Source organism: Macrotis lagotis, chromosome 1, assembly GCF_037893015.1.
Source record: "Macrotis lagotis isolate mMagLag1 chromosome 1, bilby.v1.9.chrom.fasta, whole genome shotgun sequence".
NCBI lineage: Eukaryota > Metazoa > Chordata > Mammalia > Peramelemorphia > Peramelidae > Macrotis > Macrotis lagotis.
Window position 1 is genome coordinate 369,204,536 of NC_133658.1, and position 21,604 is coordinate 369,226,139.

At 35.1% G+C, this 21,604-nt stretch overlaps 1 long non-coding RNA gene across 2 annotated transcripts in view; it reads right to left on the reverse strand.

Moving 5' to 3' along the window:
* Nucleotides 1-361: 361 nt before the first annotated feature.
* Nucleotides 362-21,604, reverse strand: part of LOC141517988 (uncharacterized) — a 57,599-nt gene continuing 36,356 nt past the window's right edge. For both annotated transcript variants that reach the window (XR_012477049.1, XR_012477045.1), the window contains exons 3-4: nucleotides 2,098-2,169; nucleotides 362-418 (exon numbers count right to left, since the gene is read on the reverse strand). This is a non-coding gene — a long non-coding RNA (uncharacterized LOC141517988). The remainder of the gene's footprint in view (nucleotides 419-2,097; nucleotides 2,170-21,604) is intronic.

The following is a 21,604-nucleotide window of genomic DNA, read 5'->3' on the forward strand; positions in this document are numbered from 1 at the left end:
TTCACTCTCTCCTCCAGAGATAATCTGGATCCAGTAGCCAGATATGAATCAGGATGACTGAAGATACTCTGGATGCAAGGGTTAAGTGACTTGCCCAAGGTCACACTGCAAGTAAGTGACAAGTGTCTGAGGATGGATTCGAACTCCCATCCTCCTGAATCCAAGACGTTTTCTCTATCCACTACACCACCTAGCTGCCCAGGGCAAAGAAAATGTTATGAATGTCTTAAGACGATCGCTAAATTTCCCTCTAATTTTCATTTCTATGATCCTTCTCTTCTAAATTCTTAGTAAATGTATTTTAGTCATTTATACATGCATTTATTTTCTTTCTTTCATCCTCTCTCCTCTTTTCCCTCCACTCCCTACCCTATTTCTTCTGTCTTCTGTAAACTCTTCTGGGTCCATATCTTTCTTCCTTGGAAAAGAAGAGAGAGGGAAAGAGAGAAACAATCATCATTACCAACATTCAAGTTAATAATAATTATACATTCATTTTTCTTGCTCTCATTTCTTCTTTACAAAAGCATTTAAACTGCCCTCATACAACCACCAACTTTTCTGGGGAGTGGGGGTCAATTCTCTCAATTTGACCTTTAAGACCCTCAAGAATTTTGACTTTAGGAAATATCTATTCTGTTACTCAAGAAGGTAGACCTAGAGTCTGTACCCCTAAAGGCTCGTGTAAGCAAGGTCCCCACAGGAATGTCATAAGCAACTCTTCTCACATGCACAAACAGAATAATGTGCTCAATTGTTCATTTACAGGAATTTGTAACACATTGTTTGAAATAAACTAGACCCCAAAATTAATTTTATCTGTGTGTGTGTGCTTGCACAAATGTGTGGGCAAAGCCTTTAGTAATCATTTAGTACACTTCTCTCATTGTAAAAAAAAAAAAAAAGGAAAAAAAGGAAACTAAGAGGGGAGCATAGTTGTACAAAGTCAGAGAATTAGTGACCAAACTGCAAGGTAAGATTGGAAAATTGACTGGGGTCCAGTGTTTTGTTCTTTCTCACTCTTCCTTGTGACCCTCTGATCAGTAGCTCTGTTCATTTACATAGGTCATAGGAAAATAATTATTCACATTTATATATCACTAATGAGAAATAGAGGGGGCTAGAATTGGCACACCACCATTGATCTATGCAGCACTAAAGTTTATAACAACCCCATGTGAGATAAGTAGGGCAAGTATTATTTCCATTTTTTCTGTTGAAGCAATAGAGCCCAGAAAAGGGGAAAATGACTTACCTTTAGGAACATAAGTCCAGAAAAATGGGAAACATAAGCACTAATTAGCAGCAGAGATTTGAACACTTTCAATTTTTCTTTCCACCATGCAATGATATAAAAAAAAAAAAAAACATTTCACTACTTCCTAAATTGGGTTTTCTTCTAGAGATCTATGCTTGGGTCTGGTAATTGTTCTTAGAGCCAATAAGACCCAATCTAAATCTGGTTTTATTAAGTTGAACTTGTCACCACTGGTGTCTAAAGATGCCACTAGCTTTCCTCCACAGCCTGAGGGCTTGTGGAAAGAGTTTTACTTCAGCCTTATCCTGAGTTCTATAGGAAAGGAATACCAATGAAGAGACCACATGGTGTGATGAAGATATTATGGTTCCAGGAATCAATATACTTGAGCCTATCTGTTTCGGAGATACTTACCATGAGATACCACATAATGATATAATTTGCTCTCTAAGAAGATATTTTTCAAACACAAGAATACAATTTCACATGGGTCAACTGTAAGCCTTTAGGAAAATGACTGACATCTACCTCTATTCTACCTCTAAATCCTTAAGTCCTTTGATCCCTCTGAGCTTAATTTATCTGTAAAATAAGAGTTGGTCTCAATGATGTTCTTCAGTTCTAAAATCTTATTTAAATTATTTTTCTTTTCTCTTTTTCCTTCCTTCCTTCTTTCCTTTTTCTTCCTTCCTTCTTTCCTTTCTTCCTTTCTTTCTTTTGCTTTTTCCTTCCTTCCTTCCTTCCTTCCCTCCTGTCTTTCGTTAATTCTTTTTTTTCTTTCTTTTTCTGAGGTTGAGAGCATAGAAGAATTGTTTTGTACCAGTGCAGGAAGTACTCACCCTGATGAAATCATGGCTCTACTGGAGTATAATACGAGATATGCTCAGGGACAGGTTGGATTACACACAAAACTAAAGGAAATAGAGAAATGAATTGCCCAAGATCACACAGTATCAGAGATGAGATTTGAACTTACAATTAGTGATGTAGTTTGGAGTAGCAATGTGAGATGCTAGATCAAACTCCTAGATGGAACTTAAAAGTTTGAGTATTTTGGTTCAATTCAAATTGATTACACACAAAAGCTCTTGTCAGTCAGAATTGATCAGCTCCCTACCAACTGAACATGTGCAATGTTCACACCCTCTTTAGTGCTTCAAGTTCTTCAACTAAAGTATAGGAGAATCTCTTGGTTCATGAGCCCCTACCCATTTTGAAGCCCATTCTTGGTTGTCTGCTCATTGTAAACACTGAAGAATTCAAATGATCTGAAATTTACTAACAGGAAATGGAAAGTTAAAAAAATTCATTAGTCATGCTTCTGATAGAATGCAAATTTCTAATTCCCTCTACTCTTTCTTTTTTTGCCCTATCCCTGATTCTTATTAGGATGAGGGGACTTGATGGACCCAATATCCTTTTTTTTTGTGGATGATTGCTACTAAATATTCTAAATTTCATAGTAGCATGAGGAGGGGAATCTACCTCACCATAGTCATTGCACATCATCTATATACCATGATGTTGAAAACAACTTTGAATAAAGAAAAATGATTCATTAAACCTACCATTATAGTGACAGTGGCTGAGGATATATAGAAATATATCCTCAGTCACTGATATAAGATATAGATTTAGATTTAGATATCACTCCGAGCATACAACGAAATAGAAAGAAAAACATTTCTGCCCTCAAGGAACTTACAGCAAATTGTGTGTGGGGTGGGGGAACAGGCATTAATAAAAAAGGTATCTATAAGATATATAGATTATTGGAAAGTAATTTTAAATGAGAAGGCACTGGCAGTTAGGGAGACCAGGAAAAATCTTTTGTAGAAGGCAATAGAGCTGAATCTGGAAGGAAAAGTCATTCTAAGAGTAGAATTTGAAAACAGAGATTATTCTGGACATGGCAGAACCAATGCAAAACATATTCAGATAGTAAATGGAGTATCATAAATGAAAATAGTAAGCATGACAATATGGTTGGATCTTAGAGTTTGTGGGGAATAGGAAAATGTAAGAGAACTGGACACATAAGAATATCCAGGTTGTAAAGATCTATAAATGCTAAATAAAGGAGTTTATACTTGATCCTAAAGGTAAGAGTGATCAGTGAAAGGTTATTAAATAGGATGGTGATATGGTCACATCTGTGATTTATTAAAATCACTTTGGCAGTAATGTGGAGGATGGATTGCAGTGGGGGAGGCTTGAAGTAGGAAGATCAATTGGGAGGCCAATGATATGGAAGCTCTGAAGTAGGAAATGGTTGCAAAAAGCAGTTCTTATAATTATTCAAGATCTAATATTCTTTTAGCATTCTTTTCACTTGCATTACTGTACTCACTATTTATATTGTTATTCTGGTTCCATTTATTTATTTTATTCAGTTTCTATGACACTTCCATCAGTTTGGGTTTTTTCCCTAGTTCTTCATATTTTTCATTATTTATGGTACAATAATTTGCTGTTATACTCATATGCCATTCTTTGTATAATCATTCCCCAGTTCTTTACTATCACCAAAAAATGTGGTCATAACTCTTTTGATATAGACAGTCTTTCTTTCTGATTTTGAGCTTGGACAGCCACCTTGCTTTCCAGAGAAGAAAACTAAAGGAAATAGAAAAATGAATTGACTAAGTTCACACAGTATCAAAGATGGGATTTGAACTTACAACTAGAGTTTTAATTTAATTTATTCTGAATTTAATAAAACATTCATTTCCATAATATAGCAGAATAGAAAAAAAAGATTATTGTGCATGATTATGTACTACTACTTCCTATTCCTTTTAGATATACAGTAAAGTTATCATGTGACTTTCTTTTTTTTTTCATTTTATTCTTTCTTACCCCCAGATGGTTATATTAGACACAAACATGTATGGGTAGAGGTGTAAAACCATTCCCATACATGCAGATAGCATCTCCCTTAGTATATCTTTTGTAGTTAATTTGGATACTTTTAATATTCAGAATGACTTAGTAATTCAAAGATGTTCTTAAAATAAGAACTTATTAGTATATGCAATATTCTCTTAGATTATTCAATATTGTTTTGAAATTTCTAAAAATATCAATAAGAGAATCTAGATCTTCAAACTTCAATCCCTCCAACACAGAGAGAGAAGAGAGAGAGAAAAAAAGAGATTTACACACATACACACAGACATATCTGCATATATGTTTACACATGTATCACCACCACCACCACCAACTCAAAGCTTCTCATAATTTGTTCACTTTACATTTGACTGTCCAATTTTCTAGAGTAAGAAAATGTCATATTTGTTCAAACATTTGAATGAGTTTGTTAAGAATCTAAGCATACAATGGTTATTAATTTTCTTTGTTCTGATGTCTTTTCCTCCCCTGGCTTCTGTAAACATACACCAAACCTATAAAATGCTAATGAAAAACAAATAAATTCAGTAAGGGAATAATACCAGTCTTGAGGTCCCCCTTGGCCATGGCCTGGAGTACCCAGTTCCTGCTCACTAATTATTTCCAGGCCATTTGGAAACTGGTAGCCATGTGAGAAGTGATTAGATCAGAGAGGATATTTTGATCTGGAGCATAATTCTATTGCCACCCATTGTTCTCATACTCTAACAATTTTCACATGGACTCTGGATTTCTTTTGTATCTTTATGTCTTCTAATTACTTGCTCTCAAAACATAATTAAACTTAGTGAGCTGAAAACAGGGACCCGCACCCAGACTTCCAAAGTAGTTTGAAACCATCATGCTGGAAAATCATAGGGCAATAAACAGCCGTCCCATCCAACAATGCAAAATTAGATCAGGAAATAATAAGACTTGGGTTGAAAAATTCATATTTACAAGACAAGCCAGCATGCACTCTTCAGCCCACTCCTGGATGTGACAGCCCATACCAACTGGCAACACATGGGACAGGCAGATGCTCCCAAACCAGAATTACTTAACAGGAACCATCCCAGACTAATAAAAGAGAAATCAGATTTAATTTGTTATCCTCAACCAAGGGAGAAACACCAGGCATGCTGGTTTTAGTTAGTGAGGTTTCCCTACTCCAACATCCAATTGACTTTATTTGGAATAAATTCACAAAATGTCAAGTATTTCTTAATGACAGATACAAATAGAAAATTGGTTAAATGGGAATCAGCAAATGATGCAACAAATGCAATTTTCCTCATTCAAATATGCATAATACTATATAACCTAAACTTTATGAAATGTAATAATAATTTAGAGACAACACAATGCCAAAAATTAGCTAATAGGAACATAGGATTTAAAAACAATGTATTTCAACATAATTTATGTTATATAATAGGCAGTGAATAAATTCTATACTTAACATTCTATTTTAGTGAATGTATAGGTCAACTCCTTTATTTTAATAGAGGAAACAAGAACTTTATCCAAGTCCATTCAGGATAAGAATCAAGATTCAAACCAAGATTCTCTGATTTAACGTCCAGGGTTCTTTCTGTTCATTTAGGATCATAAGGAGCAATTTAGGTCTCTGGGCAACAGTAAGAATTCTTCCCTCAGGAGGAGGAGGAATACAGGGGAAAAACTAGGCAATATTAAAAACAAAAGCAATTAAAATGACATTTTAAAATTAATCAGGGACTCAAATTCAATTTAAAATCCATCACATAAAAATATTGAAAATAGAATATATAAAACATTTTTAAAACAAGAAACAAAAAGTAATAGAGAAGAAAACAGAAATAGAAGCATTTTGTTGCTATCCTGTTAAACTGTGTGCCTCTGTGAATATTGGCAGAACCAATATATGAATGAATATATGAAAATATATTATATAAATATATATACACATATATAAATATACACCATATTGAAAAGCATAAATATTACTTTTCTGACAAAAGTCCATATAGTCAAAGCTGGTTTTTCTAGGAGTAATGAAAGATGCTAGAGTTGCACTATAAAGAAAGCTGAATGAAACAGAATAGATGTTTTCCATTTGTGGTTGCTGGAGAAGACTTGAGAGTTCCTTGGACAGCAAGGAAATCAAATAAGTCAATAATTAAAAAAATCAATTCACACTATTCACTAGAAGGTCAAATACTGAAACCAAAGCTTAAATACTATGGGCACATAATGAGAAGTTGGGACTCATTAGTGAAGGCAAAAGGAAAAGGAGACAGCAGAGGATGAGTTGGATAGATAGTGTCATGGAAGCAATGAATACAAATTTGGACAGGTTTCTAGAGATAGCAGAAGATAGAAGAGCTGACATACTTTGGTCCATAGAGTTACTAAGATTTGCACATAACCAAACAATTGAACAACAGCAACAAATACATACACAGACATATGTGTATGTATATATACAATGTTTGCATTTATAAATGTATAAAAACATATATAAACTATATATCACAGTTCCCATTATCTATTTTGTATTGATTGTATATTACAATGTTTGAATCTATTGATTATAAAGTTCCTAGTAATTTTCTAAAATTAAAAGAAATAATTGAGACAAAATTCAGTGCATTAGGACTTGGGGGTTAGTTACCATAATGAAATTCTGCCTTGCATACCTACCAAATTTGATGTACTGGGATAAAACACCAATATCTCTGACTTAGTTATGATGGCTATACCCTACTTTGAAAAAAAAATCATTCAATTGCTTTTTCACCCTGATTAATGAGGCAAAAACTCCAGAAAAAGAGAATTGAAAAAATTTATTATAAATGCTTCAAGGTAGCAACACATTGATGGGCTGATCATTGAAGTTTAGCAATAGCTTCAAGGTGGAGACACCCTTTATATGTAACCTTAAGATAATGTAGATGGGTTGACTGACCCCTGGTATCTCAGCTCCTCCCCAAGAAGCAAGACATGACAATTTGAAGATAGAGGTATGAGACAAAGAGCTGATGATACAAAAAACTAACAGAGCTTCCCCCAACACTAATTAATAAGCAAAGCTGGGAATATTGAATAATTGAGTCAATATAACTACCACCTGATGTTCCTCCCTGGACTAAGGGAGAGTCTTGTAAAATCATATATATACTTAAACCTTCTAAACTTTGTATTATTTTCATTAATTCCTTACGTGTGTTTAGGTCTTTATGGTTTGCTCATATATTATCTTGTTTGATCCTAAAACCAACTTGTGAGGTATTAAGGAAAAGATAATACAACTACCAATTTACAGATGAGGAATGTGGTGATCAGAGTAGTAAATTGATGAGCACAGTTATACCAGGGTAAGAGGCAGGGATAGAAGGCTTGAGAACTAGATTTGATGTCACAAAGTCAAGGTTCAATAATTAACTCTGTCCTCAAAGTTGTATTTCTTTGTGTAATTAAACAAACCAATAAATGTTTCCTGAACACAGTACCAGTCACTGTGCTGAGTTCTGGGGTTACAAATTAAAGCAAAAGAGAAAGACAGTCTCTGACCTCAAGAAATTTATATTCTAATGGAGAAAGAATATATGAAAAGGAACTAGAGAGTAGAGAGAGAAGCCACCCAATCAGAGACCAAGAGAGAAAATAGTAAGACTCTCAAATTTCCTGGGCATTGGTTTCCTTAATTAAATACATCAAATAGTGTATGCCCTATTTGACTTCTAGGTTGGTGGTAAAGGTCAAGGGAGATAATGAAAATAGGAATTGCTTAATAATAAATTGAAGAAAAAAGTGTTATTAAAATCTTCTCCACAAAGGTCTTGCTTTGACCTCATTGTAACATGGGGTTGGCCTTAAGTTCTCAAAGGCTCTGCCAATGAATACAAGTGCTGTGAAGTCCTATTGCTGGAGACGCTTCACATAAAGTCCCATTGACAAATTGCACCAGCTAACCAATGATGAATCTAGCAAAGGGGAGAAAGGCTGATTGTTGGAATAGTTCTTAAGGAATGTCTTTTCTAATAATAATGTTATTAAAAATAAATCATAATAATTTGTATAAAACTCTACAATTTGCTCAGCACTTTACACATATACCTTATGATCCATGAAAGAGAATTAAAATGAACAAACCAAAATCATCTTCAGTTTTATTTGGTTCCTTTTTACTTCTACAATAAAAATAGAAAATGTAAGCTCATTAAAAATAGAAATTCTTTAATTCTTTGTGCTAGAATAGTCAGTGACCTTAACATAGTCCTTGACATATAGTAGTCACATACAAAAAAAGTTTGATTGCTTGAAGAATATCATACAAAAAGGCAGGGATTGCAAAGAATACAAGCATTTTAGTTCATTTATAAATGTTAGTTGTTGATACTCTTAACATATATCCCTATGCAATGATCAATGGGTTAATATACTAAAGGAACTGAACTATATTGAAATTGATGATCTCCCCATAAAAGAAATCAAACCTTATTATAATCATAGCTAAACTGAAGTATCTCACAGGCTTTTGGGAGAAATGATCTGACTTCACCTTGCACCCACAGGCAGGAAGAAACATAATTTCATGAGCTTATCACAATGATCTTGAAGTACAGATGGGCATTGGTCAAAGCACCACCATACATATAACTGCAATTATTCATCAACAACTGTTCAAAAGGATTCAAATTAGTGAAATGCCAAGAAGAATTCAGCAAAATCTTCCAAAACAAGCAATTCTTTCTCTATGTCTCCCTCTGCTTTCTTTTCTCTGTATTTGACTTAATGTATCTGTTTTGTCATGTTTCTGTTACTCTCTATCTGTCTCCATCCCTCTGTTTCACAGACTTTTGTCTGATTCTGCCTCTGTCTGTCCATCTGCCTGTCTGTCTTTTTGTTCTGGGCCTGTGTATACAGACAAAAATAATTAGTGCTATCAATAATGATAGTCATATGGAAGGACGGTGAGGAAAAAAAATGGACAATAAAGAATGGATTTAAGAAATGAAAGAAAACAAAGGCTTATAGACTATTCATATATATTATGAATATTTCCTTTAAGAAAAGGGTTGGACCTAGTCATCATCAAATATTACACAAGCTAAAATGCACAATAGTTTAATATGAAATGATGTATCAGTGTCAAGGGGAGTTATTTTGAATTAGATGTATATGTACATGCAGACTTATTAGATCAAAAATAAAAACACCAGGGGCAACTAGGTGGCACAGTAGATAGAACACCAGCCCAGGAGTCAGGAGGCCCTGAGTCAGGTCTCAGACGCCTAATAATCACTTAGCTGCATGACCTTGGGTAAGTCACTTGACCATATTGCCTTGCAAAATAAAAATAAAAATAAAGGCACAATATTACAATGAGAAGGTAAAGATAAATTGCCCTTTTATATAATCATAACTTCTCTAATTTGACCTATTTAAAAAGCTATGATGCAGTGGGACAAAGATAAAGGAAAACACATTGACACAAACTATCATAATTGCCTGCCAAAACTTAACTAATGAAAAGTAATTTTCATAATGAGAAAGCCAAAAGAGCTTGCCAAATAGAGGCACAATAGTAACAGACAACCATTGCAGAATAGAAACTCAGTTAAAACATTATGTAGATAAAGATAATGGAATATTATGCACAGTATTACCTCACTAAAAAGTAATGAGAGGAAAATTGATTGTACATAAACCTTGCATAAAACAGATCACTTTAAAAAAAACAATACATATTGCTTGAAATAGAACAAACATAAATACTGACAAATTTGTAAGCACACAATATATTCAGTTTTGGCAAATTTAATTTTCAATAAAAAATAGAAATGGAATAAAAGATGAAAATTGGAAAAGCAACTGGATCAGAGCAAGGATATGAAAGTCAAATGGCATAATTGATAAAGTTCTGGTTTTGGGATCAAGAAGATCTGAATATAGACCTTGCTACATATATTTACTACTATATGACCCTGAACAAGATACTTAACTTCTTTTAATCTATTTCCTTATCTGTAAAATAGTAGATTAGAATAGCACCTATTTCCAGGGTTATTGGAAAAATCAAATGAGATAATATATGTATTTCAAATAAGTATTAAAAATTTAAACTATTATATAAATGCTAACTATAATTATTACCATCATTACCCCAGTTCTATTTTGTTGGGTTTTGGAACTGGGGCCATGATTATGAGGGATAACTGGGGACATTTATATTGTTCCACAAGAGGTGCAATTCTTGGACTGACACAAAATGAATGAGAGCAAAAGCAAATGGTTTTCAATAATGTTTTCATTAATCAAGAATAAAAGTTGGAGGTTTGAAGATGATCAGATGCCCTCGTTGTCCTGACCATAAATGATGTTGACTAACTGTCCTGTGGCATTACTACCATTACTGCTAGGCAACTTCTGGGAAATCAAAGTCTTTGGGTTCAGGGGTGACTATGGAGTTTATTGATTATTAGACCATAGAGATACATGTAGACCATATTGTCTCCAATTTGTCACCAGAAAATCATATAAACTGGTGCTTTGTTTGGTGGAGCTGCAACTTCATGATGCCTCACTGATATGAGAGGGACCCGATTCCATATTGCCAAGGTCTCCCAGACATCCAGGCATCACCTGTTTGCTATTAAAGCAAGCCATAGAGTAATAGCAGTTCTAGAAAAGGCAGTGAGAAGGATGTCTTTGCACTACATTCCCCTCACTATTTCAACATAATGTTCATGTCACGTCATCATTCATTTGATGTCATGCTCTTCTTTGATGTTGAAGGACAACAGCAACACAAATAAGAATTAGTGCTAGGTTTCATAAAATTTTGAATTTTGTAGGGATCAGTTTTCAAGATATATAAAAGAAGGAAATTTCTGAATGAGTGATACTAATCATATGTGATATTATTAATAAAAAATTAAGAAACTAATAAGACATTAATGGCTACCATCTCAGTGTTTGCTTTCTCATCTCTGTAAAATACTTATGAAAATGGACAGAGGTATCATTCAAGAGTCAGGACTAAACAAGACGATGGACTAGATAGTTTCTCAGCTTCCCTCAAGCTTTCAAACTTCTCCAAAACAGAAATTAGGAACCAAAGATAAAGCAGCTTCAATACTCTTAATTGCCTAGGATACCCAGAATCCAATAGAAGGTTAAAAATAACCCCAGTCTTGGAATGAATGCTTATTGACTCTAAGTTCACTCAGCATCCCTCCTCTATTTTCCAAACTATTGACAGACTATATTAACACAAGAACACAGCACAGACTTACATCAATGCCCCCCGACACACACACAGGTACCCATTCTCTCTGCAATGCTTTGGAGGTTCAGGATATAGGCTTCAGAAGTTTTCCCAGGCCTTGATAGCTAGTCTAGCCAGAGCCTTTCAGGAGCAAAAGCCTAGCAGAGACTAGAATCCAGAAGTGTCATTGCAGCAAAATTCTGAACTGCTGGTGCCAGACCAGAGATCTGAGGAATGGAGGAAATAGGCAGGTCACCAGTGTGCTAGTGAAGGGCTATGCAGCAGTTCATTAACAATTCATTTAGGGTCAACTCTGACCACCCAAAAGTCAATCAGTATGGAACCTGAGGCCGACGAATTATGCTTTGCTCATTGTGGGAAGAAGGTGAGATACTTTGAGATCCAACATTTAAGGAAGTCACAATCAGAGGGTAGGGAAGGAGTCAAGAATTGAGTAAGAAAAATAGGACAAAGGTCCACTGAAAATAGCCAAGATTTCAAGAAATGAAATCTTGAACATATACATAAATTAATAGGAAAAATAGTAGTAACTGAATTAAATATGTCACCTCAATATGGTAAATAAATAGTAAATGAGACAAGGAACCTTATGGAATTTGAGGAGAACATGAGAATACAACATTACCTTTCTGAGTGGTTTTAAAGTAAGATGAGTGCTGTGGAAGCAGAATGTATATCCTGCACAGTAAAAATAATGAACTTGAATGGAAAGCCTTACCAAAGAAACAGAAAAAAGAATGGTTTGTGATAATAAATACACAGAAGTAAAGCACAAACTAGAAAAAGAGAAAAAATAATGTTCAAAGGAAATATGTTTATATGAGTAAGTGAAACATACTAAACTTGAAGTCAGGTTGAATAGAGACAACTTAAGGATTGCAGGTCTTCCAGAATACAATAAAGCAATAAAAAAGTTAACAAAAATAATGAAGAAAAATGGAAATTAATCTAAAAAATGAAACTCCAAGTGGAAAGAATTCGATGATTGACTCCTGAAAAAAATCCAGACTGCAAATTTCAAAAAATCTAGAGGTCAGATATTCCAATTCACCTCAGAAACAAATTATGCAAGCCATCAAATGCAAAGGAAGCAAGATTCAAATAAGGGGAAATTATTCTATACCCACTAAAAAAAGGAGACAATTGAATGATTCTTTTTGAAGAACAATGGATTTCAAGATACAGAACACACAGACCTAAAACACCTGAGCTTAAACTTGCAAGAAAAAAGATGGAAATTAAATAATAAGAACTTGAAACATTTTCATAAAGAAAATATGAACTGAAAAGATTATTTGCCTCTTGAATACTTCAGATGAAAAAGTGTGAGAGGAGTGAATTAATGAAATAGTCAAGGTCAGTAACAGCAGCAGAGAGTAACAACAAAGAGATCAGTAAGAAAGTTATCTAAAGGTATGCAAGGAGATAGAGGTTAAAGTGGCAATCTGATAGAAGCAAAAGTGAAGAAACAGATGGGGCCATTATGGACAGAACCTAGCAATCCTCTGCCTACAGATAAATCTGTGTGTATGTGTGTGTTTGTGGGAATACATTACTGCATGGGAGAATATATAAAAGTGGCAAGAGAGCATAGGGATAGAGAGGAGTTAAATGATGCACTGGGGTCATATCGAAGACTAACAATGAAGAGGGCAGTGACCACTGTGGTCTCAGCAAGAGACATGCCTACAAAGAGGGTGAGGAGGAAAAGGAAAGGAATGTAAAGGGATTCCACTGAGAAATACTGCTAGGGGGTGAGGGAAAATCAATGAAGGGAGCCCTACAGAATTTGGTGATTAAAAAAAGAGAGGAGTTGGAACCCCTGAGGACAACAGGCATTTGGAGGAGTGGAGGAGCATGATTATAGGGTGATTTTCAGACAATATAGAATATAAAGATCAACAAGAGGTGCTAAAGATTCATGATGAGCTACATAATCAGAGATGTGGCCATAGTAGGGCTGCACCACAGAGTGGTGTCCTCTCTGACATCTTCAAATATTCTGGAAATAAGGCACAGTGGAAAAGGGTTAATCTAAAAGGCTGTGCCAGAAAACCTTTATAGAAGAGATCCTAAAATCTCTTTGGAAGCTTTGATTGTATGAAGAATATAAAGGAAATGAGAGAGACCAGATAATTATATATAGTCCACGACTTAGAAAAGAGGGTTCAGGGTAAATATAAAGAGGAAATAGTTGATGGAGAGAGTAAGAAATCCTTTTTAGAAAGGGGCAATCGTGCTTTGTTTTTTACTTTGTTTTCTTTTTCTGGGAGTGTGGGAAAGGTAAGTGTAGAGGTATGCATGGAACACTATCGTGATGCAAGTAACAAAAATTATAAATAAAAATTTATTTTAAAAAAAAAGAAAATGAGGGACAGCTAGATGGCACAGTGGATAAAGCACTGGCCCTGGAGTCAGGCATACCTGGGTTCAAATCCAGTCTCAGACACTTCATAATCACCTAGCTATGGCCTTGGGCAAGCCACTTAACTCCATTTGCCTTGCAAAAAAAACTTACCAAAAAAAAATGAACACAGGGTTTGAAAGCATTCCTGATGAAAATAAAATGATAAAAGAACAGAATTTGTTTGGGGTAGATCTAGATAACCATTCATGAACTAATGCTAAGTGAAGTAAGCAGACCAGAAGAGCATTGTGCACACTAACAGCAACATTGGGTGATGATCCTTATGAAGGACTGGTTCATTTCAGGAATTCAATAATTAAAGACCATTCTAAAAGATTTGTGTGCAGAAGATAGATCACTGGCCCTGGAGTCAGGGGGACCTGAGTTCAAATTTGACCTCAGACACTTTATAATTGCCTAACTGTGTAACCTTGGGCAAATTGCTCAATCCCATTACCTTAAATAAATAATTAAAAAAATACATACCATCCAAATCCAGAGAAGATACTATGGAGTTTAAATGCAGACCAAAGTTTACTATCTTCAATTTTTTAAAAGTTGTCTTCTGTACTATATTTTCTCTGTTTTTTCATTTCCATTTTTCTTTCACAATATGATTAATAAGTATTTATGTTTAGCATGATTATATATGTATAGCCTATATTAGATTGCTTTCTCACAGGGCGAGGGGAGAGGTAAGAGAGGCAGAGAGAAACTCAAAACCTTACAAAAAAAGGATGCTGAAAAACTATCATTGAATGTAATTGAAAAATCAATAAAATATTTTTAAAATTACTACATAAATAAAATTTTCTTCAATTCAAAAGGATTGAGATGATCTATGATGTCCCTTCCAATGAGAATCTATGATTCAGCATTCAGCAAAAAAATAAAAAAGCTTTTGCAACCCAGGGTTCAGATATGTATAGGACTCAGCCTGGATTCTAAATTATATGGTCAAGGGTCATATTTCTATGCTACCTGAAGTTCTTTCTTTCCTCACCATGGCTTTCTAAAGATGTTTCTAATATCAAATAAAGGAAAAGCTTTTTTTCCCTCTTTTCTTCCCATCTTTTCTTTTGTCTTTTGCAGAATGCTCTTTTATTACATTATGAATTTGAGGCAACAAAACCAGTTCTCCTTGACTGCACATTCCCATTGTCTTTCCCATACTGTGCTGTGGGGGTCCAGCCTCCGCGGGGTCCTTGGAACCTGGCAGGAGGGATAGAGTCGACGAAATGAGTTGAGTCAACAAGGGGGTAAAGGCAGGAACAGGTTGACTGTCAGCTACTTGGATTTATTTTTATAGTCTCAGAATCATGTATGTTTCAAGTAAGCAAGCTAAGATCATTTCCTTGGTTACGAAAGTATACAATTTTCATCATCAATCATATAGTTCATATGGTTACAAGTTTTAATCATGTGATTATAAATTTAATTAATAATCATATAGTTAATTGAGTTCTTATCCCTACTCAGACCATGATGACCTCAACCTGTCTGTGACCTTATTTATTACTACATTGCATAATTGTTAATTCATTTAAATTTATTAATTAAGCAATTCTTTTAATTGAAAGTTTTTTATATTTTTTGTATAAGTAATGTTTTTCGATACACTTCCTTAACAATCTATAGTGAGGGTCTTTATGCTTGTCCACCCATCCGTTAACTCTTACAATAACCAATTTTTCTTTCAGGCCTTGTTGGTAGAAACCACAGTTTCTGTGACATTTTTATTCTTTCCCATGTAACTAAGGCTCTTAGAGTTCACATATCGGTCACCTGTACTATTTTCTCACCATCTTTTTCATATATTCCTGTGTATGGTAAGGGGGGCAAAACCGTTAATTTCCCTGGAATTCTATCTGACCCATCTTGTATCTGTTTTCCTTGTATATATTCTGACATCTCCTTGGAATTCCCAGTGTTGGGTTTTCCAGAGATTTCGTAATGTTGAAGCCTTTTGTATGCTTCAGGGAGAGGCAGTCCTGTTAAATTTGGACAGAGTTTACAATTTGTTTTATTCAAGGAATTTTTCTGAAATCCTTTATAGTCATTCTAGTATTAGGGTGAGTAAATATTGCAATCAATAATAAACCTATAAATATTGGTATGCATGAAATCCACACACACATATATATGTATACACACACACACACACACACACACACACACACACACACACACATATATATGAAGGAAATGTTCCATCAGGCAGTGTGACTGCCTTGAGTCTTCTTGCTGCGACTGTGTCAAACAGCTTAGAGACCCTGGCTCCCAACACTGTGCAAGATCGAGCTGGCCTGCTGAGTGACTTATCTGCAAGCACCTTCTAAAAACAGCCCTACAGGATGTGACAACTTCTGAGAAGCAATCTCCACTTGAAGCCCAAGCCACGCACTACATGCAGAGCCATCTTGTTAGTCAGTGTAAGGTCAAAAGATTCTAGAAACTGCCATCTCTTAGGGGACAGTTAGTGATAAAAGTACTTCTCAAAGATCAGAGCAGTGTCTCTAAAAATCTAAAGTGTCCACTTTTCACAGTCTAAGCAGCCTCAATGGCACCAACTTTTGTTTAGGAGTTGTCTTTCAAAGTCAAATGTCAGAGATCTGGTCTGGATGTTCTCTGTTATTGGGTTTGTTTTATGTGCATCTGTGTGTGTGTATGTGTGTGTGTGTGTGTGTGTGTTTTATTTTTCACTTCTAAATCTATATAAGTGAAAAGTTTGATGAAGAAATAGCCTCCCAGGAATATAGAGTTTGCATCTGGGGCTTAGGAATCTCCCAGAGTAAGGAAACTCCCTGTGCCATGGCAGATTAGCACCATCTCTAAAATTCTTAAAGAATTGCCAATAGAACACTAAAAAGTTAAATGCCTCATGGGGTCAGATGGTCAGTGAATGTCAAAGATAGGATTTAAATTCAGGTTTTCTGACTTCTAGGTTTCCTTCCCTAAGCATAAGTGACCAAATAATAATACAGATAGAAATGATAAGCCTTGGAAGCTACCACATGAGCTTGAGAATCCCTGAATCACCTGGGCAGCTAAGGTGGATCATTACCTGGAGCAGTAGTCCTGGAATCAGGAGGAACTGAGTTGAAATTCAGTCTCAGATACTTAGCATCAGTGTGACTGAGCATGTGACTTAACCCTACTTGTCTACTATAATAACAACAGTAATAATAAAATAAAGTTCCTGAGTCAGAGGCTAATTTATCAGCAGGAAATTATGTCCACAACTTCCCAGAGAAAAGGACCACTGTCAAGACAATTCTCATATTGAAAGGACTAAAAAGTCATTCCTCAATGGACAGAAGATCTGAATGTTGAATTGCTCTGACAGTACAGAGCTAAATTGTATGTGAAATATCTATCAGTCCTTCAAACTGTAAAAAAGAACATAATTGGTGATTTTCATATTTTAGGTGTTTATGTTTGTTATGAATAACATTTTAAGAATTTTTTGCCAAAGTATAAAAAACTATCATATATTTGATATCTAATTTGTGTATTGAGTAATATTTTTAGACATTTCCCTATTAATTCCTTTTGGGGGAGACACTAAACATGAATCATTTACTCATAATATTTGTTCATTATAAGAGATTTTTCCCTGAAACTCAACATGGGAAACTATAAGCCAGAGTTCAGGAAAAACCCAACTCTTTTCTTTTAGGATTCAGGTTGCCCTTGGATTGAATCCAATTCTTATGAGTCCAGAATAAGATTCTTTTTTCCTCCCTGGGTGAAACCCTCACTTTATACATAACATTATAAATACTTAAAAATTACAGTAAAGTTTTTAAATAAATAAGATCAAATGAGCAATTTTAAACACAAGCCTCTGTGTCTGCTTAATTCCATAGTATCAGAGATTTAGAGGTGGAAGGAACCTCAGAAGTCAATTATTCCTACTCTCTCATTTTACAGATGAGGAAACTGAGGCACTGTATACCTAAATGATTTTCCTATTCCTATACTGGTAATGTGAAAGAGGCAGGTTTGAACCCAGATGCTTAAGGCTCTGAAAATGTTGTGCAGGTGAGGAGACAATGTTAGTCATATCTATTTCAAATGGTGAGGTCTGGTTTTACTTATGGACTGTGGTTTGAAGTTCATTAACCAGTCCTTACCAGCTGTAAATTTTCAGTGTAAACATTTACACCTTGAAAATTGGCAAATACTATAGTTCAGGGCTAGATTTATCGTTTGTTAAGAGAGTGATAAAGAAATTGTTCATACTGAAGATTAAATTTAAAATTATGTTCAGCTTACACTAGAGACCCAGTTATTAAATATTTACTAGCATAGCTTTGACTAGTTCAAAGTATTTGCTACATCGTACACATACCATTGGACTGCCCCTGGAATGTAAGGTTCATTTCTTTAGGTAAAAAGCTTATCTTCTATTAAAATTCAATTGTCATTGTCAATGATTTGCATCATGACTTGAATTAAACTGACAAACTTTCCAACTAACAATTAGCTAAAAACCTGTTTATAGCTTATATAGTTTATAGACAGGATGATGGAGAATGGATGAAGGCATTGGGCCCCTTGATGAGGGATGGAGAACTTTAAAAGGGGAGAAAAAGGAAAGGAAAGTAAATGGGTCTTGGATATAAATTTCGCCTGTTGCACCATTTTATCCAAGGTCAATTCAGAAGAGTCAATACTTGACTCTACCACCTACTAAATAACCATAAGCAAGTGACCTAACTTCTCTTTGAGACTTTTTGGTTTTTTTTCTTTTTTACCTTTAAAAAAAGGACAAAAATCTATGCACTTCCTACTTTGCAAGGTAATCGTGGTAAATCTTAAAGGACTATAAAAGGTGTGTGATTGTTCTGAGCACCACAGGGTTTCTAATTCATTCTCATTAGTTCACAGGTCAGAGAACAGGCTGCCATAAGCTTTCTGAGAGAGATTCTCAGAGGATTTATGGTATGTGGGAAAAATTCAAAGCCTGTGAAGATGTGGAAATGAGGGTCTGTCCTGCACACTTTTTCCATTATGCCCTTGGAGTTCCATAGCGAATAGATACAAAATTCAGAACTGAAAGTCTAAAAGAGAAAGAACTGACAAATAGGACAAATTAGACATGCTTAACAGTGGCATCAGGAAATATTTAGAAGACTTGCTTAAGACCAGACATATGGTGTAAGCAATAGAGCTGTGAGAGAGAGTTAGGTCCTGACCTCCAGTAAAGTGTTCTGTTCAAAGGAAACCTGCCCAGTCCTGATCCCAGGAGTCTACAGTAGCTACCAGCAAAATGTTCTGTATCCATTTATGGTCTGTTGTAAATTGGGGAGGAATATGGAAAGAGAAACCAGGGCTTCCAGGTTGGGCATCAATGAGCAAGGTAACGTATCCAAGATTTTAGAGATATGAAGAAAAAAACAAACTAGATTCCCTGACCTCAAGGAACTTATATTCTTTTGGAGGAAGCAGCATGGACACATATTTTTATCCTAAATGTAGTTTAATCAATTTGTAAAGCCCCGGGAAGGAACTCCCTCTCCCAGTGAAGATAAACATCAGCACTTGAACCTGTTCAGAGTACTTTGCCTGCCGAGGGTTTAAGTGACTTTGCCAAGGGGGCCACAGACATTATAAATCAAAGGAAGGATTGAATTCAAGTCTTTCTGACTGAGAAGTCAACATTTTATCTTTCTGATATATACATATAAGAATATACAAAATATACACAAATTAAATACAAGGTAATTTAGGGTTGTGTGGGAAGGCTGGTCAAATCTGGAAGCTGGAGAGGTCTAGTCTCATGATGATGATCCGACTTTGAAGAAAATTAGATATTCTAAAAACAGAGAGATGAGGAGGAAGTGTGTTGCTGGCAATGGGATGATGAAGATGTCCTTCATTCTTGAATTGGGTTTTGAGTGAAGAGGTCCCTTGTGCTAAGCCACTTTCTGCTCTAGAACCATCTGGGTCCAGTGGCCAGATATGAATCTGGACAACTGGAGATGGTCCTGGAAGCAAGGCAATAAAGATTAGGTGACTTGCCCAAAGGCACAAAACCTGTGAAACAATGGGAAAAGCAAAAGCAAAGAAGTGGGTAAAAAGTAACATGTGAAGGACATAAAAAAGCCAGTTTGGATTCACTATAATAGGAAATCATGAGTAATAAACCTGGATAGTTAAGTTGGATTCAGATGTCAGAAGATTTTAAACGTCAGAGAACTTTGAATTTGATCATAGAGGACCTAGATATTCATGGGAGCTGATTGAGCAAGGCAGAGCTATGTTCTTGACTTTTCAATTCAATTCAACAAATATTGATTCAGCATCTATCCTGTACAAAAAACTGTATTAGACACTAAAGTTATATTAACAGGAAAAATGAACAAGACTAGAAAATTTAACTATAGTATTTAGAGTGGGAAAGGACTTTAAAGATCACCTGATTCACATCATTCATTTTGTAAGTGAGAGGGGCAGTTAGTTGGTGAAGTGTATAGAGCACAAGCCCTGAGTCAGGAGGACCTGACACCTAATAATTACTTAACTGTGTGACCTTGGGCAAGTAACTTAAGCCCATTGCCTTGCAAAACCAAAAATTAAGAAAAACATTTTGTAAGTAAGAAAATGCCTAGCGATGGTAGAGAAGATCATATGGGTAAAAAATATCAGAGCTGAAATTCAAACCAAGATTCTTTGACTGGCTTCTTTGCATTTCTCATTCCATTAAATCTTCTGTCCTCAAGGAGGTTTAGAAGAAAATATGAGATATGTATAATATGATTAGAATGAAAGTTGAATTAAAAAAAGATTAAGTACACTCAAATCAAGGAATTTCAAAGTTGAAAAAGACAAAGTAGTGGAGAGAGGATTAGATTTAAAGTCAAGAGGTCAGATTTCAAAACCACTACCCAGGGGGCAGATAGGTGGCACAGTAGATAGAGCCCTGGAGTCATTAGGACCTGAGTTCAAATCTGACCTCAGACACTTAACAATTACCTAGCTGTGTGACCTTGGGCAAATCACTTAACCCCATTGCCTTTAAAAAAAACAGCTACTCAGACATTTGATTATATGTGTGATTATTAGCATGGGTCTTAATCTCTCAGGAATTCAGTTTCTTTATCTGTAAAATGGAAATAATAATAATACTTCATATTACATACCTCAGTGATTATTTGAAACATTAAAATGCTTTATAAATAGGAAGTATTATACAAATGAGCCATTATGACTCAGAGGGGCTTTAATGACTTGCTGAAATCTTAAGGTTGTAGGGAGAAATATCAACTCAAATATGTGGATGATACTACTCTGATGGTTGAATGCAAAAAAGAATTAAAGAGCTTCTTGATGAGAGTAAAAGAAGATAGAGCAAAAATTGACTTGAAGATTAACAACAACAAAAAAAAAATGGCAACTGGTTCCATTACTTCCTATCAAATAGAGGGAGAAGAAAGGAAAGCAGTGTCAGATTTTATATTCTTAGGGTAAAAGATCACTATAGTTATGAAAGAGCCACTGCAGTCATGAAATTCAAAAACACTTGCTCCTAGAAAGGAAAGAGATGAAAAATTTGAACAGCATACTAAAAAGCAGAGTTACCACCTTCCTGACAATTGTCCATATAGTCAAAGCTATGTTTTTTTCAGTTAACAATAAATGGTCATAAGAGTTAGACTATAAGTAAAGCTTATTGCTACAGAATTGACATATTCACATTGTGATGACAGAGAAGACTTTTTGAAAGTCCCTTAAACAGTGAGGAGATCGAAACTATCACTTCTTAAAG